At 38.4% G+C, this 25,944-nt stretch overlaps 1 long non-coding RNA gene across 1 annotated transcript in view; it reads right to left on the bottom strand.

Annotated features, from left to right (window-relative positions):
* Positions 1–412: 412 nt before the first annotated feature.
* LOC135452866 (uncharacterized) overlaps positions 413–25,944 on the bottom strand; it is a 73,049-nt gene continuing 47,517 nt past the window's right edge. Inside the window, exon 3 of the long non-coding RNA XR_010441719.1 lies at positions 413–680. This is a non-coding gene — a long non-coding RNA (uncharacterized LOC135452866). The remainder of the gene's footprint in view (positions 681–25,944) is intronic.

The following is a 25,944-nucleotide window of genomic DNA, read 5'->3' as shown; positions in this document are numbered from 1 at the left end:
ACCTACACTGTACTTTGATGATATCCCTGCTAATAAATAATTTTTCAGGTGAAGAGCCAGTTGACCAATTTTCAGTATCACGTGTTCTCCCCCCTTTTTTTCACTCATGCCTTAACTTTGGAAAATTCCAAGCACAGGAATGTCTTGCAGGGCTTTTGTCCTTAATAATGTAGGGGGAAATAGCCAACTCTAACACCATCAATTTCAATATCCTTTTGCAGAAATGGCGACAGAGCCAATTATACAAAATATTTACGGATATGACTTCATGAAAGAATATTGACTGTTTACTGCAGAAGAGCAGGGGTGTACTTTAAACAGGGACCCTCCTGAGATGCTGAGTGCTTTGAAGACTGAATGTCCTCTCCATTCTGTATGCCATGAGACAAGACCCCAAAAAAAAGGTCAGTTCTGACAGTTTCCCTCCCAGCACAATTTCACTTTATTACACAAGAACAGTCTGTGGGTAGCCATCTGAATATACAGGAATGAGGTATCTTAGGCTGTTATGCAACTCTGGCACTTAATCAGCCTACAGAGAAATAAACAGTTTAAAATTAACTGAGCTACTGATTGGAGGGTGGGGGGGAGGCTTCCTCTTCTTTCCCTTCTCTTCATTGTTAGGTCTGGCAGGTAAATCCCAGCCCTTGGTAGGGTAGCAGCTCATCTGCTACTGATCACTGAAAGACAGATGAATAATTAATAATAGAAATAAATAACTGATTATTAAACAAGTAAACGTTTTCTTCTTTAACTGATAATGCAAACAATTTCTAGGTTATATTCTGCTTTCCAGTGGAAGCTTCCAAATGTTACCTTCAATACAAACAAAGCACCTCAGCTAGTTCTTTCATACAGAATGGGAAATTATGTTATTGCTTTTGTACACTATTCCCAATGCTTATTGCATATTCACTTGTATACATCTAATGCAACATTATTATCTTGTTTTGATTTTCTTTCTTCCTCCACCCATACCCCCCTAACCTCCTGTCAACAGTTGGGGAAGCTGCTAATACTGTATTGTATATTCATTATCCTAGCTTTTTCTTTACAAATATCATTATAACATCCTGCATTTGTAAAGTAAATAATTAAACGTTCTAGAAAGTCTTATAGGACACAGTAATCTAACAGATGAAAGACATCAGAAATGTGAAAATCAAATGGAAGCACATGTAATATGTATCTTTTAAAAGAGTTTTCATAAAATAGGGTTAATGTGTTAATCAACCATATTTAAAATGCTAATTAATCACTGACTTGCAGTCTATTCATAAATAATTGAATGTCCTATTTATGCAGAATTTCTTATGCTTGGAAATGTGTGGCATTCATTCTGGTCTTGCAGGATGCAGCGCAGCATTAACACTCATTGAACTCTCCCAGCTCTGTGTTTGGTTAGTGCAGCCTCCACTGCCCACTGGGTACATTTCCCACTCACATTCTTGCAATTAACCTAATCTGCCCCATCACTACATCTATCACTAGCATGGAAAATTACAAAGAGCTGCATGAACCATGATGTTTTCTCAGCGCTCCAAACATGGAAGCAAGAGGCACAGAAGGTGTATTTTGGGGGTGAGTTAAGCTGGTGTGGATATTCTATTTTTCCTTCCCCTCCCTCTTTTCAAGGCATCTCCCCCTTTCTCCTTTGAAGGCCAGTCATGCCCCAGACATGGGGAAGTAGTCCACGCTCCAACAACACTAAATTTAGAATGGTTTCTACCTTTACAACACACATTCTTCATTCTCTAGACTCCTTCTCAGCAAATATGTCTTCATGTTTACACCCACAACCATTGATACTGACTGCAATGGGAGAGGTACACATGTGTGTAATGGTGAAAGCAGGGCTGGTAAACACAGGATCTTCAGTTTCCAGCAAAACTCAAAATCCTTTTGTGAGGATGAAAGGGATGATTCCTGACAAAGAATGTGAGACTCACAGAACTAGCTGAAAATTTCTCTGTGAAAATACATGTCAAGGCATTAACTCTTCATGCTTTTGATGAAATTCACCAATGCAGATTATTTTAAAGCTTCACAAATACTTAAAATGGGTGTATATATATTTCCAAAAGAAAAGAGAAAAGCAGTTAGGGGACAATAAACATTTTCATGCTAATAAAATGCTAACTTGTAAAACAGAATTGCAGTAGCACAAGAATTCCCTGAATTCTCAACGCATGTCCTAAGTAGGAGATTCTTTTTGTTTCTGTTTCCTCTCTATTTTGGTATGAAGAAGGAAATTAGACCTTGCCTAATGTGATTTAGTGGACAGCCTGGCAATGTAACTTGTCATTAAAGAATGAGAATAAGAAGAAGAATAGATCCTTCCTTCTAATCCTTCTTGACAGCCTAACAGAATACCAATTTACCATTTGATGAAGGCTTCAGGATGTTATGAAACCTCTACAGGGACTTCAGAATTCTGTTCAGAAAGGAATGAGGATGAGAAACAGCCAAAGTTGTTGGGGGAAAAATGCCTCTGGAACAAGAGCTGCTCTATAAATGGCTGGTTGCAAGCCAGTTGGCATCCTTTAACATTTGGACACTCCAACTAATCCAGTGGAGAGGAAAGGAGCTGGTGGACCTTTTGGAGAATCATTCAGCATTAAAAAAGAAGAAGACTGCTTCAAGCAGTTCCAAAGAAAGACTGGGCTGATGATTGCCTGTCACAGGCTTAGGAATACTTGATAGAGTTGGCCATGTTTCCATGGTACAGCAGTGTGATTATCATTGCTGAATGGTACATCTTTGCCTTTAAGGCCCTCTTAAAAAAAAAAAAAGGCTCATAATCCAAGCACAACTCCAAAACAGGCAAACACTTCTTTTTTTTTTTTTCCTACTGGGTAGGTAGTACCTGCACAGCTCAAGCTGACAAGGAGCAATTCTAAATTCAGTAACTGGCTTTCTCCCCAGGGAACAGCCACTGGGCTACTGTGAGCAAGTAAATACGGGTCTTGAAGAAAGCTAGTTCTGAAATATTTTGCTTTTATCATGTTACCCAAGAAATACTGATTGACACTAAAGTGGAAATCCAGCATCCAAATGCTTTGGAGTTCTCACTTTGGAGGAGTTCTGTGGCAGTACCCAATTTACTATTCCATTCCTATTTCCAAGGAAAAAGGCACCTATTTTTGAAATGCACCTTATTGCCAGCTCTCTCTTAAAGGTATTTTTCAACAGTCTTCTTCCCTCAAGAGCATAATTTGAAAAATTGAACTTAATGAGTGCTGTTCATAACCCAGCAACATGTTATTTTCATCAACAAGGTAAATTGGTTTGTGATCCAGATTACTCTTTTTTGGCAGCTCTGTAATTCAAAAAACAGTGACAGTGCAAGACACAGCAATTCCAGTGGAAATGCTCCTGAGTCAATACCGAGATTTTGGCAGTGGTGAGGAATGCGAGGTACTGCGATCGTTCCGCCTTTTGCCAATCATGCATGATGTGGTTAATATGTTGATGATATCTCTCCCTAACATATTGAGTTAGTGTTTGCGTCTATCCACTTCCCTCTACTGGACAAAATCAGAGCTGTTCAAGTGTTTATGATATCTTGTCATTATAAGTGGTTGGCCCAAGAGAGGGATATGTGCCCTGTGACAATGAGCAACTACTAATGGAGATTCTCCTTTAGCTCAAGTGATAGAAGCTTGTGCTGTTGGAGCAGAAGGTCACGAGTGTAATTCTTCCTGTTAAGTTATGCTATTAAGCTGATAACCACGATGGCTGCATGCCAGCAGTGAGCAGATACACCTCCACCCTTTGTGTTCTGGGTTAGCCCTGTTCAGCCTCCTTTAAACTGCTGCCTTTTGGCTCCAAGATCCTTTTTCAATCACAGATGAAAGGAAGACAAAGGAAGATAGAAAAGGCTAAGAGAAGCTCACTCAAAAATCTCAGACTAAACTTTCTTGTACTGGTGGGTCAGCACAGCTTCCTACAATATAGGAAATGGCCCAGAGTTATGCCAGAAATGCCAAGTGTTACTCTAGATGTTATTTGTGTGTTTGCTTGTCCCAAAACAGTGAAAAAAGAGACCCTTCTCTGAATCAGTGCACAGCTCAAAGGAGCCTATGATGGTGTTAGATGCAGCTTCAAAGGAGACTTTCCTGTCTTTCTACCAAAACCACAATTTTGTGACATCCATCTCCCTGAAAGTCAGTGCCAAGGACTGAAGATGCACACTGCTATTGTTAACATGCCTTTGTTCTCTTTCTCTAATTTGTTTTTTCTCCCAAGCTCATTTTGCTCTCTGTTCCACCCAGGATATAAGATGGAAGTAAAAACTTCCTTCCTTTGTGAGCTTTGGTACTAAGGACCTAACACATTGCTTTCCAAGTACTAGTGGTTGCATAAGGTATTTCAGTCCCAACCCACTTCTATTTCAAAGTCATACTTTAATCTGGAATGTCAGGTAGAACATGGAACAATATTAATCTATGCTACATAAATAATTTCCTTCAATTATCAGGAAAGAGTAGCAAGACATGGATTTTCAGGTTGATTGAGTTTTAATATCTAAGTGTAAAAATTAATAATTTAGGCAGGTGAGGGGTTTTTTTTCTGGTTTTTGTTTTTTTAGCAGAAAGTTAAAGGTTGGATTTCCTTACTTCTAGAGAAAGAAAAAAAAAGGTAATTTGGATCCAAAGATCAGGTTATATTCTTAGGTTGTAAATGTGACAATTATGAAATTATTCACAGAAGAAAATACTTAGAATTCAATGCAAGACACCCAGATTCATCACAAGGCACAAGAGATTGACAATCTATTATGAATGCCTCACATCACAGATAAATATTTCAATGCAAATAAATAAAGGATGCTGAGTGTTTCTCTTCTGAATGACTTTTCACAGCTCACTGAACACAATAGTTCTGGGACTCCTCTATGTCCCAGACTCGTGTCCAAACTTTGGCATCCCCAAAGGCTTCCTGTGCTGAGCACCACCAGGTTACACTGTGATTTCAATCTGGAGTTACAAAGAACCAATTAATCAGTTTCCCCCTAACAGAATGTAAAAAACATTCTTTGGTGCATTAGGACAATCACGGACATTATGAAATTGGTCTGGTTTTATTTTGTGCCCCCTTGTAATTACTACAAAATGTACCAGTCTTGTCAAATCTAATAACTTTTCTTTTTTGGTGCAGGGGATTAAAAAAAACAAGAGAAAAGACAATGATGTCTCTAAGCATATGGCTGGTTTACTCTGCAGATGGAGACAAGACTAAACTAAGATGTACGTCTGGTGAATTGTGCTCAAATAAAGCTTTTCTTTTACAGATTTTTTACCTGTCACTGTGATTATTCTTCTTGATCTGTCTTCTATGCCAAAACCCCAAAAGAGTAAAAGTACTCCATGTCAGGATTGTTTTTTACTTATTTTCAAGCAAATGTTTTAAAGGGATACTTTCAGAAGAAAGGCTTTTTCGTTTTTTTAAACAGGGACCTGCTTAACTATTTTCATCTGTTAAAAGTAATTGTATTATTTTAACCACTGGCAGGAAATTCCATGCTGTGTATTTCTTCATATGAAGCCATTTGTAACTTTACAGCTTTTTAACTTTGCAACAGCTGTATAGAAAAGGAAAATAACCATGTAGAATTACATCACTCGTAGCTGCTTCTCCATTAAAACAATACAACTAGAAAATGTTTGCATGTTCACAGTAAATGTTGAAAAATACATTTGAGTGAACAGAGAGAAACATCTTCAGGACTTGCAAAGATACCAAACTGATCTAGAAGGCTTTCAATTTAAGACTTTAGCAAACGCGAGCTCATCAGTTACCCATCTGAACTTTAATAAAACCTAATCCTTTTAAAGGAGGGGAAAGCTAAACTCAGGAAATTTGGTGTTTCTCTGATTATAACTGTAAAGAAATATATGTAAGGAGCACTTGCTTTCAGCTACCAGTTCATATCAACATGTGAGAATAAAACCTTCACCTTGAATGCTGGATTATAAATAAAATTACTATTTCCATAGTCAGGTTATGGACACATTCTAAAATTTTTAAAAGCAACTATTCAGTCATACACCCTTGATATAAGCCTGATGTTCACAGAATGAAGATTATGCACTAAATAAAGACCACACTTCTTTCAAGTATCCACTGCCTGGGGTATCACTTTATCATTGGTCTCTTCTGAAAATACTGAGTACTAAAGACACATCAAAGAACATTTGTGATCAACTGATAATCTGAAGAGTACTTTGCTGCTCATATACTTTCTGAATCATGACTGGAGTTATCTAGGCTGTGAAAGAAGAGTAGAAAGAAGAAAGGGGCATTTGTTGCCCCAAAACCCAAGAATATTGTATCCAGATGGACAATATTTATAATACATTTAGAGACTTGAAATGGGCAGCAAATAAAAAAACGTGTCCATTTCTATGTGAAATATGTAAAATATACAACCCCTACAAGATAAGAAAAAAATGCAGACATAACTACAGATGCACACTAGTGGTAAAAAGTTACATGTTCATGTGTCCAGTCCATCAGCTTTGAACTACTTTAAAGTACAATTTGTATGCAGAAATACCACAGATAACTTTCTAAGGTCCTACAGAATGGTACCTCATAGAACTATGTTCAAAATTTTCATGAAATGGGTTTTGCTGTTTATGGAATTATTTTGCAACTTGACTTCCATAGCACCTCTCATTTCCATCTTTTTTTTTCTGCAAAAACTCTTTTGCCAAGGAAAGGTGCATTTTCACTGTTACCTGTCTGGATCAAAGGGATTAGTAGGACCTGCTGAGCCACTTCTTTTCATGAAATAGTCATAATATTACAGTCTTTGCTTTTCTGCCACATGTAGTCAGCAGAGTGGTTCAAAAATTATTCATTGAAAACATATAGGCAAAAATTTATATAATTTCCTGGCGAAATCAGATTTAAAAGAAAAATCATGTACCCACTTGGATTTGTTATCTGAATTCACCTGAAAGGAAATTTTGCAGTGGCTTTCAAAGTCCACTGCACAGCAAAGCCCAGCCCAGAGCATGAGTTACACTGGCTTACATTTAGGTCTCAAACACGTGCTCTGCTCACAAAATCCACACAGGGAGTTTCCAGTACATGAGTAGTCAGTGATGAGAAGTTTCTTGTTTATTCCATGTTCTGTACATGGATCAGGTAACTAGGAATTATTTCAGGAATACACATAGAGAAACTGCTGAGATGCCTTTCTGTGTGCTACAAATACTCTTTTACTGATTCACCACTTTCCTACCCAGCTCTACTTATAGGCACAAAATTAATATATAGACATGGCATTTATATGTCACAGATATCATCCTTCAGGATTCTGCTCTGCTCATATGGCAGGTCCAATTCAATCATCAGACATAAGAGTTACGTTCCTACTTGATCCCTTCACCTTAATCCAAAAATATACATTTGAAATCAATTCTCTCTGTTCAACATCACAGGAAATTACATATATCTCAGAACCGACTGAGGTATCAGTTGACTCAAATTACATTTTCTAATGCACTGAAAGACTTGTTTTGGTAATGACACTGAGGAATAAAGGAAAATAACATAAAAACAAGACTTATACTTATCCCTGATACGCAAGCAAGATTGTTTTTTCAATTTGCAGTGCAGTTTTGCATTGATTTTTGATATGAGAAAGCTCTGTCAAATTCTTTTTTGAAAATTTTTAACCGTGTGTACTAAACTTCTGGAAGACAAAAAAATCCTTTGCATTTTCAATCTATCATCATGTCTCTCCTGCCTGCACACAATTGTCCATCTTGATTAAAAGCATTTGTTACTTTCCTAAGTGTAAAACTACACATATATAAAGAATTTTCAGAGTAAAACTCCTGAACTCTTTTGCAGCATAGAAAAATTAGGACAGTATTTTGTATAGGTGCTTTTATATAATACAATTTCTCATGTGACCAACATTACTTTTAGAACAAACACACACGCACACACACAAAATGAGTACAACAAGCTGCATTCCTTATTTTCAAGATAAACCTTTTCAACCTCTGCCAATGGATGGGAGTCTCTAAACAGGGTCCTTAATTCAGACAAAGCATTTCCGCACATTCCTAAGCCCATCCATATGTGGGATGCTCAGCTTCATGTAACACTTCTGCTCCATCAGCAGCATAGAACCACATGTTCAAGTGATGTCCTAAGCTGGGACAGCTTTCCAAGCTGGGCCAGACACAGACAATTGCTAAACACTTAAAAAATCCCAGCTGATAGTTCCAGAGAATGGGTTTTTTTCCCCCATTTCTTGAGAATACTTTTTCACTTCTCTCATGCATAAGCTTTCCAGGTTTCTAGGATGTATCACATATCTAGGCTGACATCCTAGGAGATCCACCTTCCACAGGACTTTTAGTTCGCTGCTTCTAGTATTCTCTATCACAGAAAATTTGTTTTTTAAACCTAGTAGCATCCAACGTGTTGTTGCTTCATATAAATGGTTGCATTCCTAGTATTTCTACACTGTGAATAATTTTCCAGGCTGGAAAAAGAAGAAAGAATGAATATTTGGTCTCTTTAAAAAAAGCAAAAAACCAAACCAAACCATACACAAAATATCCTAAATATACAAAAATACATATACCCTAAAATACAAAAAAAAAGATACAAAAACCCCAACAATAATGTCAATTTATAGCACGAATATTTTAATCCTGCAGTAATTTCAGGATTTCACCATCATGTTTCTTATGTGTGACACAAACCCCAGTGTTTTTAATTTTTTTTCTAACTTAAAAAAAGAAAATATTTTTTAGAAGCACCCAATAGTTCCCTACTTTTCTGAAGGTTCACGTGTGATATCAAGAGTGTTAGTCTTCCAGCTCTTCACAGTAACTGACTCACTGTCAAAGTCCCTGAAAGTCACTGCTGATCTCAAATCTGTTTCTATGGATCCTCTCTACATTACCATTTCAGTTAATCAGTTAATTACCAGGGTATGAATCATAAAAACATTAAAGGTTTTGTTCCCTAGACAAGTTATTACAACATAAGAAGGTGTGGATTTATAAGTGAACCTTCTTTTACATGTCTTTATTCCATACTAAACCTGAAGTGGTCCATCTGCCCACCCTCACTGTGGTGAACGCCGCTCACTTTTACAGGGAAGGACATGGATGGAGCAATTGTTCCAAAGTGGTCATTGATGCAAACCTCTCAGGTTGTCTGAGGGTAACTTGTGCTTGTAGCCCTCCTAACCCTAATCCCTCTCCCTTATCAATTCCAGTTGGGCAGAAGGTTATTGGAAAGCAGGAGGACAAACACGCAGAGCAGACAGGAACAATTTCCAAAGTGGGTTCATTTTAGCAGGGAGTTACTCTATTTCCAAACAAAGGCATGAACTCTGCTATACCCCTTGATGATGCAGGCTTTTGAAAAAGCTGCAAATGTTTTTTTTAGTTCACTTAAGGCTGCATTGTAAGAGATAAGCTTTAATTTTCAAGTTAGCTGCTGACTGCACAAATGCTGAAGTGGAAGCGGCTGTGTAACAGTCATGTCGACTAATGAGGTACTCCAAGAAGAATCTGGTTACTCACTCTCCCAACATGTACATAAACTCAAGCTTTCAGAATGACTCAGTCAACACCTGAAGATGAATCTTGAAAGCTTGTTTATGTTGTTGCAGGGTACTGTATGTACTATAGCTGGATGTACTTAATAATGTCAGTCATTAATGCACACATCTATAAAACAACAAATAATAAATTTCTTGGATCCCAGAAGCTGAAAATCTGGATGCAATGTTAATTAAGGAATTACCATCAGACCACACTGGAAAGTTCCTAATACGTACTCCTTAGACCCCGAGTGTGCTTCTGCTGCAGACCCCCAACTCCCCTGACATTCACTGTTTCATAATAGATCTTCCTGGATGCATGTGTTAGCTCTGATGGCAATCAGACCTCCACTGCTACACACACTCCATGTGTTTAAAAACAAAGGTCATTTGGTGAAGACATTATTAGTTACTGCACACGATTTTGCCATGTAGACTACTGTATACTGTGATGTAAGTGGGAAAAATGATGGCAGTGAATAGATGTAATTATATGTAGAATCAGTGACACGCCACATACAATTCGCAAAGTACAACACAATCAGAGTGTCAATTATTTAAGCCATAATTAACATAGCTCTGCATGTCTTTCCAGGGCTCTCACAGAACATAGAGCATTGTTATAGTGGAAGAAAAGAGAAAATAAAATATTAATGGAGGACTGCTTTGTTCTCAGCACAGTGAGATAGAGGTGGTTGTAAAAACCGGATTCCTGCAGTTGCTACCGCTTTAATTAGGAAGGTCGCTATCTTCCTAGACTTCCTTGGATTCCTTTAATTTCCACAGAGGAAAACGGCTTCTGAATTTTATTGAACACAGTTGAATTTTTATTTTCAAAAATCAAAACAGAAACATTTCTTGGCATCTGTTATGAGCACTGGGTGTTATTTGCTCTTTAGAGATAAAGCTGTTTTTATACAGGGATATAGCTTGTGGGGAAAAAAAAGAAGGGCCAAATATATTCGTACTGGGAAAGCTGCTCAACAGGGATATCACAGTCAGCAGAAAATATCTAGCCAACCTAATTCATCCCATGCTAGAATCCACTTAAGGCCAAGGAAATACAATAGATAATATATAGTTTCACAACACTGAACCAAATGCTGACATTAACTCATTCGTACCTGGAATCTAACAACTTTTTTCTGTAGCAACAGTACAACTCCAACAGGCACAAGAGCTTCAGCATCTCCTCACACCAAAGTGGAGATGGCAATGGCAGGAAATCATTTGTGCTTTGTGGCTAAATGAAAGCTTGGCTGTCCTTTATCTGAACTATAGCCCAGACAGAATCACTGACAAAACATCCAAAACTAACACCAAAACACAAAACAGAGGCAGAAAAATTACTAAATAGCACCATGTTATCACCATTATTCTCCTACTGAATCCAAAACACAGCCCTGTGCCAGCTGCTAAGAGGAAAATTAACTCTATCCCAGCTAAAACTAGGACAGATACGAAGGTTAAAATTTACAGAGGGAGTTTCCAGAAAGAAAAAAAAAAAGGCCTGCATAAATCTGCTCTTCAAATCCCAGGATTTTTTTCTTGGCCATCACTCTAGCCAAAGCTGTTTGCATGTAGGAAAAACAAGACAGGAAATGTGAGAAGAGGTTATCCATGTGGTACTTGGGGTAGCTCCAACTTGAGTGTCTCTGCCTTTGATTCAAGAAAGTGTTTTCTAAATCTAAGCCTGCAAATAGTCATCACTGCTCTCCCTTCAAGAGCAAGGATTGTTGGGTGTTTGAATGAATTCAATGCAAATATGATTAAGTTGCATTTACTCATACAACTGAATACAAAATTAGTCTTCATAAACCCAAGATGTCTGGATGGGATTAGAATTGCAGATGCTTTGGAAGATGGCAACCAGTGCCACTTTTCACATATCATTTTTTCAGGTATAGTTTCCATAATGTGACTTGTAATTGCATGGAACTCCATATTTTCCATAAAGATGCATGCAAATGGAGCTCAAGACCTATTTAGAAGACTTAAAAGATTCATTGCTCTCATGATAGCTTCACATTTGAGTGAATTTAATTCAAGCATCAGTGACCTTATTAATAGACCCAAACACTTCTGCTTTACCATTTTTACTAAACATGTCTTGTTAACAGATAGGCTTTAAAAGTAAATCTTCAGAGAGAGTTCATCCTTTGAACTCTCACCATGAAGCAATTCCCACAAGGAGGAATGGCAGAGTACTTGCAAGAGCACATCCATCCCCCAGCAGAGCTGTGTGCAGAGGGATGTCCTGCCACCCTGACAGGCAAGACAGGCAGTGGATAAAGACCAGGAGATCCTTAAGCATTGGTTCAGTCACAGTCTTTAAAAGCTTCAGAGATTTCTCCAGCCAGAGACCTGCTCACCAGGCAGGCACTCATCACACTCTGTGCCTTCCCTCAGAACTGATGTCATTTCTCTTGCCATGCTGCCCATTTGCTCCTCTTTTTCTGCTTTCAGAGGGTAACTCTGAATCATGGCTGCTGAAAAATAGTTTCCAGGCTTTTGCCTGATTTACATGATGCAGGTCATTCGAGTATGAGAGCTGAAGAGGTTAGTGAGGGTTCAATAGCAGCTGTGGGATGGGAACTGTGCCTGGCTCTTGGTGTGGGCACCTTCAGCAGAACAGAAAAGGACTTGTGTGACTTTGACAATAAGATTCATTACATATTTCACAGACAACAGCACTGATCTGTTTTATGATCTTTTTATGATCATTTTATTATCTTTAGGCCTAATCCTGTGCCCACTATAATTACAAATACAAAATTAATTATAATCACACAATAGATTTCAACTGTTTTTGGAGAAATCACAAACACATCTCTTCTGTTCCCCAACTGAATCTACTCTGTGTATTTATTTTTGACAGCTCTTTTGTAGATTGGCTCTGTAGCTGTAGATAACAAGAATTATGCCACCGTTTGGGTAGCATAAACACAAAATCACCCTCCCAAACACACCTGCTTCCCAAATAAGAATAAGGATCTAACCAGGTCCTGAGCAACACAGCAGACCAGGCAGGGCTGCTCCTAAGAAGAAGAAGGAGAAATCTAAGACTGCTCCTTTTCCACAGAAATTCAGATTTTGTTTCAGAGCTCAGTACTGAGAAAGTATCCTTGAGATATGGTTCATATGATTTTCAGCTGTCAGAATCAGCTTTTTACTGAAATGCACAGCAAAATACACAGCACAGCCCTTTTGGTTCCCCTGTCTCCACAGGCAGTCCTTTGGAAGTGACCTCTCAGGCCTCTCTTCACAGCCTGGTCCTGGGCAAGGGGAGCTGGGCAGCAGGCAGCAATCCACAGGGATAGGCTGGCAGACAGCTTTTAAAGAGAACTATAGAGATTTTAGAGTAGAAGACTCTAATAAAATTGTATCGCATATGTTTTGGACATTTAGATATGTATTTTAAGAGAATAGCTACTGATAGGAAAGCTTAATTTAGACAGACACATGTGGTGATTTCACAAGTAGAGTGCATGATAAATTCACAGGAACTGAGCCCTGTGTTGTATTCAGTGCAAATGTACATGACTTTTTCATGTAAAAGTTCTGCAGAGCTGGGCAGAGCCTAATTACAACCAATACAGAATTTAGAAGTGAGAAAAGAATAAGACAAGAAAAAAGTATAAAAAGTATAACTTCAGAAAACTTAAAGTAAAAATTTTGAGGATTACAGAAAAAGTTCAGGGGAAAACCAAAGTCTTATCTTGCTATAAGTCATAGTGATTTGATTAAGGAAGAGCCCAACGAAATGTCAGCAGGACAGCATACAGAGAGCAGAGCATTCTCTAGTAAGGGTACACAAGAATACTAAACACAATAGTCACTGCCTTATAAAAAACTTGAGACCGACAAGAAATATCAAAAATAGAAGCTGCTGTGGCAAAACTAACCCAGCTACATCATTCTGGAGATACATGGGGTGCGTGACTAATGAGGAACAAGACACTATTGCTTACACACAAGAGAAGAGCTAGAAATACCAGAGATGAGAAACAAGGCCATGGTAAGTTAGGTAGAAACCTTTAATGTTGCAATTCAGGACTTTCCAAAAAGTAAATCTTGCAAGTTAAATATGGTATGAATATTCATTTCTTTTTTATCTAAAGAAATTAAGCTATGGAAAAAAAAACAGTGACAGGGATCTTTGTTTCTTTTCAATGCTATCAAGAGAGTGTGTTATAAAAGTGCAGGAATAAAAAAGGACCAGGATAAAAACTGGAATAATTATACTTCCCTGAAATAGAGAGTGGAAAATAACACCACAATTCTGATGGGGTGAAGGAAGAACAGCTTGTCCACCAAATTGTTTCTAGTGATACTGGAGAGAGAATGATCTTGGACTACATGTAACACAGACTGTTTTACATCTTTGGTTGTGACTAGTGCCAAAAAAAGTACTGAAGAGCTTGAAAAAGGACTCTGTGAAGGTTAGACTCCTGAAAATAGATGAAATAGACTGAACGGACAAAATTACTCCCCATAATTATGGACTATATTTGAAAAGAGAGTAAAGAATCAGCCTTAGCAGACAGATCAGTTCTGGAAGATTTGTTTTATCTGATAAAGCAACAAACCCCAGTGTTAACCAAAGGCAGAGTTTGTGAAAAATGAGAGACTTGTGGAAAGTACCTCCTGCATGGGAGCTTGTCCTTGTCCCATAGCAATTGTCAAGGAGGAGGACTAGATTTTCAAAGCAGAGTAAAAGTGGGAAAAGACAACAAAAATGTAAAGCCCTTAATAGTGATGAGAACAGCCACGTGAAGTGCCTGTTATTTGGGTCAGAACTGAACTGCCAGAGGCTCACGGGCAGAGGTTGAGGGAACCAAGGGCCTGTGTGGGCAGCACGCAGGTGCTCCCATGAGGGAAGGTGTTCTCACTTCACAGAGGAGAAGAAAAACAGCACCTGATTACATACAAGGCAAGCTGCACTAGGCCCACTAGGATTTCTATCCAAACTCCAAAGGCTGATAATACAATGGCATCTCTAGAAGAGGAGCTTGTCTAATCACCCCTAAAATGAATGTCATTTTGAATACAACAACACTTCCAATTCCTTGAAGTACTTACTCAGTACTTCAGCAAACTACGAGATGAGTTTTGGATGAGACCAGATACTACTGGGGATTTTTCCCACCCTGAGTACCCATCGCTGCATAGTCCATTTGACAAGTACTATCAATGCCACTGTTTTCCAATCCAGTGTTTATTTATGCTGTCTTTCTATCTAGCAGACAATCTAGTACTACCACACTGACATAAGGCTTTTCAACGTCTTCTAGTTAGGTTAATTTTATAGACAGTTTTATCTCATATAGTTTTTTGGGGTTTTTTTCTGCCTAGTAAGCTGTCCATAATAAGAAAGTTTAGGAAAAAAGGCAAGGTCAACAGTCATTTACCAACTAAGCTTTCCCTAGGTATCTTTTTATTCTGAGGACAGGGAAAACTGTGCTAAATTCAGATGTCACCATGTGGTCAGGGCTGACAAATGTTGACTATTTCTTAGAATAATACTCGGACTGTAGCTGTCCAATGTGGTCCTGTGGGGTTTTGTTAGCTGGTATGTTAGCAAAACAGAGATCCAAACATGAAACCTTTCTTTCCTCAATGTGGGTGTTCAGGAAGTTACGTGACTGTGAAATCCATAGGATATAATTGAAACAGTTTTGCAATCTAATGAGAGAGAACTCAAAATAGGGCCCTTTGTGGTATTTGCACATTGAAAACAATTGGGAGTTTTCCCTGAAAAATAGCCAAATACTGAGTCCCCAGAGCAATATTTTCCACTGCACCAAGTCTACACCAGAGCACCATCAGTCTCACTCAGGCCTCAAAAATAAAGCTTAAAGGACACAAATGATATATATGCCTTGGGCTGAGCTTCAACCCAAGACTAAATTTCTTCCGAAAACAATCTTATGTTGCTTTCATCATCACTGGCAAAGATACTGCTTACAAACACTATTATAAAGTGCTTTCTTACTCAGAGCCCGATGGCAAGCAGTTTCTCTCCTAAGTTTAACCAAACAAAAGTAACAATAAAATATGGTTTGTACCCATCTGGGCAATTATCACTAGATGCTGGAGAGTAATAATAGTGTGTCTACATAGTAGATGGTCGCATTTCCAGAATGAAATTAAACTAGGTCCAGAACAGGAACTGGTTCTAACCGCACAATAAAATTTAGCTGGAAGTTGAAAAATGCAGTTCAGGCAGGGAACAGTCTCCTTGTCTTAACTCTTGCTGTTTCATCTCTCCTGCCGCTCTGTCCCTGAGCCCTGCAGATCCTTTGGTGCTCTGCAGGGAGTTAAACAGGGTCCTTGCTCAGGGGCCTCGGAAAGCTCCTTATCTACAGATCTGAGCACCTTCTTTTGTTACACTAGGCTCTATTTGTTTCTTTCTTAATCTCAGCAAAGTCTTGTATTCTTTTAGCTTTTTGCCCTTTCACGTGAGGGATTAACAGTGTCGCTTGCAGGCTTTGGCTGAGAGCTGGAGTACCTCTGGAAGAGCGGCTGCCCCTTCCCTCTGTGCACCCAGCTACAGCAGAGCCCCTGAAATGATTAAACACCCCAGCCCAGGAATGGTAACCTGCACTGACACTTCGGGGACAATACCGAGGGGAACCATAGAGGCAGATGGCAGGGGACCGACAGGGATCGCGGGATGGTGGGACAGGAGCGAGCTCTCACACGCGAAGGAGCCGTGTAGGTGACAGCGGCGGGCAGGGACAGCCCAGGAGCCGCGCTGCAATGACAGGCGGGGGCAGATGGCACTGCAGGTGACAGGGCTCGGTGCGGGCAGAGAGCTGAGCCAGGGCACAGGCACACCCAGTGGGACAGGGGCAGGAGGTGAAGGTGGCCGGGCACTGGCTCTGCAGCTCCCCGGCAATGCTGGGGTGCGATCTCCCTCTGCACCGCAGCTCCCCCGCAATGGGGCTGCACGACCCGCTGGGCAATGCGGAACGGGGACACAACCGAGAGAAAATAAAACCTTGCAAAAAACTGAAAAGAGGTGACAGGAAAGGAAGTGGGATGAGATTATAAGGTGTTTAGAAAGCCCTGGACAATTTAAAATGCTCTGAGTATAATCAAAAATCGTTGTGGGATCTGCATCCAAACCAAAAGCAATGAGAACGTGTTACTGTAGTTTTACCATGGTAGCATATATGCCATAGCTACACTGCAAGGAACAGCACACCAAGAGAAGTGTTTGATGTAGAATTTTTAACTTCTGTTTCATGCTTATTTTCTGCTTAAAAGAACAGAAATCTGCTGTCAAATAAACTTACTCTTTCTCATGGAAGTTTATTTAATCTCCAGCTTTACCACAAGCCCTTCCCCTCCATCTCAAAATACACTCTTTCAATAAAGCAAAAATACTAATTTCTATTGCAAGGCATGCAGTTACCTCAAATAAGCATGTTTAAAAAGCACAGATTATTTGGCAGGGGGCAGGGAGGATTGCCAGTTTTAAACCTTTACATTTTCATGTCTTCCCTATTAGGAAATTAGAAACAAAATGATCAGTTGAAATGTAAACCTAAATGCTTTTGAGCCAGTTCCCTTGTCCATTTTTTCTTCGCTGCTTTTACAACAGAATCTGAATCTATTTGTTATTTCAAGTGTTGGCCTATTTTCAGCAGTGATTATGATGGTACCACAATGTGCAACTTGACATCTCCTCCTCTCCTCTCATTCAAAGTCTCCCAGGGCCCAGCCATTTCACACAGGCTTGCTTTAGGCATTTATTAAATATGCACCTTCCAGTAGGGTTTAAAAACACCAACTAATCTCATCAGAGGCCAGAGACCTCCAGATATGTAAATCTACATCTGTTCCTCTTCAAAGGAAAGATTCTCCTGGATTACTCCAGGAGAAATGCATCCCACCCGGATATAGCCACTGAACCAGAGAAAAAGAACTCCCATGGCAAACGTGCCACCTCAAACTCACCAAGATCCAACGACAATGAAATTACACTTAATGTAATTCACTGTTAGCTTTAAGGAGCAATTAAGTAAAAGGCAGTACAGCACTTGCCGTAGGCTGTTGGTTCCAACAGGGGCCAGTGGAAAGAGGCACATAATGTTAAAATTGGTAACGTTAGTATTAACATAAGGATGAACTGTAGGTGGCTGCTCGACTACAGTGCTGTAAAATAGCAGAGTCCATTAACAAGCAGCAATCACCCTTCCCTTTTTTCTTTTTTAAAGTGTGCTGTAGATGTTTGCCAGTGAAAGCATGCAGCAATAATTAACTGTCTATTAGCTTGTTTTATAAAAAGACCCAGAATTCTCTCTCTCCCCAATGCCCCACCAGTATCCTCACCTTCCCATACTGAGAGGGGAGATCAAACAATTTTATGAAAAATATTTCAGAGCTATTAGAGAGACTACACATTTCACTTCAGCAGCATAGCCTCGTACCCAGCAAATTCACTTCTCGAGTAAGAGTGAGCCTTTCCTTGGATTTTTACATCCCCTTTCGTATAATACAATTTTAAATGTGAGCACAAAGGATTTTTACCAAGTCATGTTCTGTACATGTATGAGTTCCACATTATTATTAGAGATGCTTACATGCTTCTAAAATATAGCCTTAAAAGACACAAATTTGTAAGCCAGAAATTAACATGAAACCAAATGTGGTTTTCATTCACTCATATCCCCATAGTTTCATTGACTACATTTCAGATTCAGGATTTGACCATCACAAAAATAATCTGAGTGTTCTACTGTCTCCTCTTTCTACATTTTTGTTTGACAGATTTTTGGTAAGCTGCAGAATTTTTGGTTGAATCAGACAAATAAATACAGTCAATCTCATTTGGAAAAAAAAGGTATTGAAGTACATGGAAATATTTTTAAAAACCAGTCCTGAAGTACAGCAGATAATTTTGTAATTATATAATTTACTCAGGTTTCAGATACTTAACAAACATTTATATATTTCTGATATTCTGAAAAAAATCTTGGATGAACACAATCTGTAGACTATGGATTACACACTACTAGAAGAGGCTAATGTAGTGATTTTACTATGCTTAAGGTTTATAAAAGCACAACTTTATGATTAAGGGGTTTGAAGATTTTTATTTTATTTATTTACTAAACATGCAAAATGTAGCAACTATAAAGATCTGGGGGATATATCCCTTAAGAAAGACAGAAGAGGGGTAAAAAATTGTTTTGAAAAGAGTGAAAGACATATTAAATTAAAATTAAAATAAAAATTAATGTCTAATGAAGCCATCACATAAAAAGTGAAACTCATATGCTCAATTACGGCTTATATTTTTCTCACAGATAAGATCTGAGCAAACTCTTTAAAAGTCAACATTTTCTGTCATAACAGCAGTTCTACCTCTCACATGGCAAACAAACTACACAAAAAGGAGGGAAAGATGAAACAAGGGATATGCCCAGTGTGAATGGACCTAAATCTTTTAATTAACACCCTCTGAAAAGCACACTCTTTTTCCACCAAACTAATAAAAAGTGTGAGTGTGGGGTCTTTGTTGTTGCTCAAGCCTTGCCTGCGCTCTAAGGAACTGAGGAAAGGCTAATCAGGGTTATTTAAAGCCACTTTCTACTTGCCAGGCTCCAATATCTCATTAATTCACTCTTAGTTGGCATCATTGTCTGATAGTGTTTGAAAATCACCAAAGAAACAAGGATTTCCCCTAATCCTGTCCATCAGAGGTAACTCTCTGGAAGAGGATACCACACCACAGTATGTAGGACATGGGATACAAGTGTGCACATAGGGAAATTCACTGTTTTCATGCAAACTACCATTCTCTATAGCTCAATACATACCTGACAAATCTAATGAGGAGATGCCTGTTTAGGCCTGAATTGTATAATAACAAGAATAGATATTCTGATGATAGTTTAAAGAAATCATCCTGAGTAACTAATATTTTCTTGGAACTATTGCCTGCTTTCTTTAATCATATTTGCAAGAACTTGACATAAGAAAAATTGGTCATGTGCATATTTTACATGAGAAAAGAAAGATTTTGGTCATGGTCACATGTCAGAAAAGCAATTGTTTCAATGACTTTGATCTAGAGCTTTAACTTCAGTTAAAGATGAGGAGTGCTGTTCTGGGATCTTTGTTTTGGAACAATTCTAACCCTGGGGACTGGAGGAAAACCTCAATAGTACCAGCATGCATATCTTCAACTGAGCATCATCCCTCTCAAGTCCAGAGACAGATGAACTGAGCATAAATTACCTTTCCAAGAAGTTTCTCCTCTGTACAAACCAGCCTTTATTGCCCACCAATACTGAAACTAGCATTTATAAACACAACCAAATGATGCTTTAAAGCATCAGCACATCACTGAATGCTCCCTCCCCAGTGGTTGCTATAATTCACATATCTATGACCAGGTCAGGCCACTATTGGGAACCAGCTGGCTTTCAGACCTCACTCTCTTCACATAGCCCCAGTTTTCTTTAATTCCTGTAAAAGGAACAAAATAAGATTCCCTTACAAGCTGACTGTAGTGAAACAGCCCAGAACCACAGCTCCCAGTTTAGTATCATGAATATTTAAATGTTTTTGTCTTCTGATATTTAACTTATTTTGTTATGTAATCTTTACCATTTCTTATTTTTTATTAGGTATAAAAATTTCAGTTTGAAAGGATGTTGTAGAATTTCCATTATAGAGTTGTGACCCAGAATATCCAATTATCATGGCCATACTTTTAATGAATATTTACAATACATGCTAAGCAGGAAGATTCAGGTATTTTGTTGTATAAATTACCTTCAAATCCTTCTAAGGAAGTGCATCAGTACACAAATTACCTTTACAGTTTTCCAAAACCAGGATCATTCTTCACTCTTGTATTTTAGGGTGAATCAAAAATTCAGGAAAAGCACATACATGTACTGTACACACAGGTGAACCATTATAAAGGTAACATGAATTACTATAAATCCTCACATCCCAGTTCAGATGTTATTAGCACTGGATTTATTGCTGAGCTCAGAGCTCTCAACACCGTTGATGGTACATACATTCCAGGTTATGGTTCATGGAAGACATACATGAAATAGGGGAGTGTGCAGCTCTTTCCCACTGACTTTAATTTCTCCTGTTTCTAAGTACATTTTACCCTGCACTGTTACAATAAAAGTCTTCTAGAGGTAACAGTAGACAAAATAAACAATTACTTCATCAGCAATCGATTGCAGAGCAGCAGGGCAGTGGCATTGGTTAGTGCTGCTATCACTGTGCTCTGATACTTTCTGACAGCCTTCAATACTTCCCCTGTATCACAGACAACTGTCCCAGACTCAGAACTCTTCATTCAGTTTTTCACATTTCTAAGTGCAGTTTCAGTTTTAATCTATATCTTTAGAAAGAGCTTACTTTGTCTCATGCATTTTATATGCCCTTTACTATTATGGGGAAGGAAAATGTAAGTATTGATTCTGGACTAGGTAGGATTACTGAATCACAAAGACATATGCTGAAACTGCAGCATAAAATGTATTCTATAAAACAAAGTGAAATAAGTGGAAAATGATTGAAGCACAAATTGTTTATGAATCCCTATAGAACAGACTGCTATAAAACCAAAAGGGAGAGAAGTCCTTACATCAAGCAGTATAAAACCTAAATAATACAATTTTTACTGCACCTGATAAAATCAACACACAAATAGGAAGATTATGCCTCCAAATTTTTCGATTAATAGCAAGCCATGCATACCACAGTGTATGGGCCTGAAAAATTTGCCAAAAACGGTAGTGTCTTTCAACTTTAAATAATGGGAACAATTTTATAAATCTTCTTAAGCTACACAGTTTCATTAAAAGATCACTTAGTATTTTAATCAAATCCAAGGAATGTAGACTATAGAAAAAAGATTTCACACTTAGTTTGAAATCTGTGTCATTTAAAATCTTCAAGTTACCTAATGGTGAAAGTATTTCAGAAGCTAAAAATATTAATTTCTTGTGTATTTGTGCCATAATAAACATGGATACAACAAAACCCCATATAAAATGAGACTCCAGTCAGTGAACTAATGTAGATAAATGTGGGCTTTCTATTCTGCTGGACACCTCACCTTATTTTATATTACAATGCTACTTTATTGCCTCTGCTGTGGTTGTGAAGTGTCACCAATTCTCTGGCTAATTAAAAGATGGGCAGCAGATTGCCATTAATGAGATTTGGCTTCCACAAAATGAGGCTCTCTTGGTGTGTGGCTGCGTAAGTCAGCTAAGAGAATCAGACCTCCCCTTAGATGAAGGGAATCTGTACAGATCACATCGGAGTAAATCTAAAAGTAATCCGCTGTATAAAGGAATGAGCTTTTTGCAATTGTATTTTGGAGTGTATGCAGGGGTCCCCCTTAGGGTTTTGCAGCCACAAAGATATCACACTCACTTGAGCTGGGATCTTGGAAGAAATACATAGCCAAGAGAAAACAAAGCTTTCAGGTCGGCTGTATATGTATATGAACACATAAAAAAGCCAAATCTAGCTAAAGCTATTCTCCTCCATGCTTCAGTGGAGATGGAGGAGAAAAAAAGAGATACTAACATAAAAAAATTACCACTAAAGAACTTCTCTTAAGACTTTTATCCCCAGTAAGACCTTTATTCTTCTGACCTTTATCAAGATCAAAAAAGATCAAGAGGCAAAAGAGCTTGATCTCTTGTGTGGTAATGACCCTATTCTAGCAAGTTACTATCCCATTAAAAAAAAACCCAAACAATATTCATCTCTTTTAACAACTCTTACCTATTAAGACAAAAATGTACATGTTCAAACCAAAGTCTACTGACTTCAGTGGAACTTCACCTAGCCCACTGCATCTTGAACAAAGGAGTGTAGCACCTTCTCCTTCTGGAAACCCACTACTGGCAAAGCCTTCTGGAGAGGCAGCCCCAGCATTCTGCACCCAGAGAGCAGCCAGGATGATCCAATCCGCTGCTGCCCCTTCTGCATGCCAGGACAGGAATTTTACACCAGGGATTTCTCACCTTCTGGCTGTTATCCAAATCCTGCATTCCCAGAGGATTCTACCCAAGAAAGGGCACCCAAAGGTGTTTCATAAGATGTAAAGATTTCATATCAAAGCTGGAAAAACTCCAGTGGAAATTGCACAGGGGTGTGTTAGAGGCCATGCCACTCTTAAATTTATAAAGGTGGTATTAATCTCTAGAAGAAATTTTTCCAGTCAAGTTACTCCTGGAATGAATTCAGCACAAGATTCTTTGAGTTATTTTCCATTCTCAACATTTTAAATAATTCTCAACAAGACAAGCACATGCATTGGATGCCAATCCACATGCATCAGAACCTAGGCCAGCAACTCTCTCCATGGGCTGAGAAAAATTCTATGCATCATCTTGTCACTCCTTCATTTGCCATCATGTGGGATAAACACTTGCTGGATCATCAGAGAGCAGCCACTGCTTGAAACAGATTTGCCAACACAGGCTGTTGGGCAGAGTTCAGATAACTGTTCTTATTTTCCTAATCTCAGTAATATATATTTATATATAAATAATTCCTTATGTATCTATATGTCAATTTTATCTATATATACATAATACATACATGATCTGCACACAGAAAATTCAAATACAGGCCTTAGAACTGATAAATACTGACTGCCACCCCAAGCCTTCCCCACCTGCCTTTGTGCACTTGTGTTTGACAACAGTCTGAGCTGCAATTTGAGGGCCTGAAAGTTCAAAGTCATGTCAGAGTTTCAGTTCCCTCTTTCTTTCTCTCTCTCACTTATTTGAATTGTTTCTGCTTTTGGTCTTTTCTTTGGAAGTATGTGTTTTCAGCAGCTATCTCAGGAGAATGAGTTATGCTCTCTTCCCAAATCTGTAGAGAACTTTGTCTTGCTTTCCTCATACATAAAATAAAGTCAGAATTTAAGTCACTGATTTTAGAAACAATGGATCTTTTGAAGTACTTTGACGTGCATTGATTCCATGTATGCCATATTTTAATAGTCTTAAAATAAACAGCAAACTATAGAAACAAAATACATTCAAAGAAGTATTTTAATTAAAGGCACTTTGGTGTCCACATCCAGGGTACTGAAATTCCTAGGAGACTGCTGATTTGATATACAGCATACGTCTATGACAGACAGAAGGATCAATAAATACATGCTTTTTTTTCCTACTATATAAACCTTTTGTTACCTCTCCCCCAGTGCACTCAGAGAACTTCCCTCCATCAGATTAGCTAATCTCCAAGTGATACCAACACAAAAAGCAAAGCTTTTTCGTGACTATATTATGACTCGTGCATCCCTGGTTAATAGTTTAATTTAAAAGTGCAAAAGGAAATACTGGCCACAAAGGAATGGCTTTAATTTGAGAAAACTTCCAATTAATAGGATAGCTTAATTAAAAGAACAGCTTAAAGTCTATAATATAAACTTAGTGGTGAAAATCTGCAAAAATGCAGGATTTTTTTTTTAATATACAAAAGTAACATTACTGATCTTCAACAAAAATCTTAAACAGTCATCATTATTCAGAGAATGGTTGCAAAAGTTAAAGCCAGGCAGAATTATGACAGTTTTAGAAGTGTTGGGCTGCTCAGCCTTGTTGGACACATACCAAATATTATTCAAACTAAATTCATGTGTTTGTACCAATCTTTGATATATATAAAAAAATTCTTTTATTTCCCCACAAATGTCTAACCTTTGGCCACTCTTTAGTGAAGCTGTATTTTCTACAGTGTACTCTTGGAGAACAAAGTACAACAGCAACTGGCAAAGTTTTTGAACATAGTACTGGAGGGAGGCTCAAGGAGCCAAAATCATTATTTTTGTATGGAGTGTTTCATACCAAACACAAACACTGGGGGGTCCTGACTGAACTCCTTTGCCCTCCTGCCGTTTGTGCCTGTGATATTGGGCAATTACACAGCTTTGGCTGAAATAGCATGTTGGATAGGAAATTTCTCACTTATTGGGGAGTTTGGACTGCACTTGTCAACAAAAATGAGACCATACAGCAATCCTAATGAATTTAAGGGGCAAATCATCTTGCTTCTCTCCTAAGATCTAGCCACCTTCTGTTTTTTCCCTTCTTTAACTAGGATAGACTTTGCTCTATGCAGTTTGAAATGTAAAGGAAACCCACATCCCAAATTAATGTAAAACTACACCACAAATAAGAGTTCTATGGCTGAATAAGTCTGCGGGAGTTGCAATTAATGAGACTTGGCAGTGGCTTTTGCCAGCATGCTTATGCTACTGCTGAAACACAGACACACAGAGGCACAACACAGAGCCTTGCACATTGCAACACAACTATAAAGGACAGGTTCCATTAATCAAACTACTTTTCTTTTACCCAATACTTATTCCAAATACATTTGCATATTAGAAGGATTCCCAGTGATGAAAAAGCTTTTTCTAATCTTCTTTAAGACATCTTTTAGGAAAAGTTTGGGGTTCATCTTTTTTTTCTTTTGTTTTCACTTTTAGAGCAGAGCTCTTCATGTGAAATTTTGTGATTTCTCAACAGATTTCTGTCTCATTTCTACTCTACACTAAAATCTTTGTTCTAGTACACACACATATGTATGCAGATGTATCACACAACAGTAATATACACATACCTATATAACTTCTAGATACTTAGCACTTTTCTTGCATTCCCATCTCTCCTAAGATTCCTATTACTCTCCTAAGAAGAGATTTTTAAGCTATCTTGACTTTAGCACAGAAGTTTACTTATTTTAGCTCCCAAAGGAGAAGTCTGATTAAGAACTCTTGAAACCCTCATGTTTAACAAATGGATGTTGCACTTAGTCCCATGCTTTGGTTGACATGACTGTGTTCAGTCAAAGGTTGGACTCAATGATCTTGCAAGCCTTTTTCAACCTCAATGAGTCAATGACTCAGTTGCTCCACCCCCCCCCCCCCCCCCCTTTTTATTAGGCCATGCCCAGCAAAAATCCACTGGACAGTCCTCAGGTGGCTTTCTGGTTTAGAGATAAATGAAATCCTACTTTTACCAATGATATCAGTTTCACTTAGAGCAGCACTGAATCCTGATATTTACATTGCCTTCCCTGACTGACCTCAGACATTACCAAAAAGTTCCTCAAGGCCTGTGATGGATCTTCACTTGATATCATTTACTTGGTAACTGGAATGGCAAAGGATCTTGAGTTCTGTCAATGAGGAAGGCTTTCATGTCTTCCTGCTAAGAAAAGTCACCTGAGACAAAGGGAGCTTGTGCTCTCCATGAACTGGTCTCCACGTGGGCTGAAGGGCTTATCCCAGGAAGCTGGGGGGAATTACAAACTGCTTTGTGGGAGGTTGTGGACCCCCA

Source organism: Zonotrichia leucophrys, chromosome 11 (genome assembly GCF_028769735.1).
Source record: "Zonotrichia leucophrys gambelii isolate GWCS_2022_RI chromosome 11, RI_Zleu_2.0, whole genome shotgun sequence".
Classification (NCBI taxonomy): Eukaryota; Metazoa; Chordata; class Aves; order Passeriformes; family Passerellidae; genus Zonotrichia; species Zonotrichia leucophrys.
Note: the sequence above shows the minus strand (reverse complement) of the source record. Positions and strands in the feature narration are given on the sequence as shown.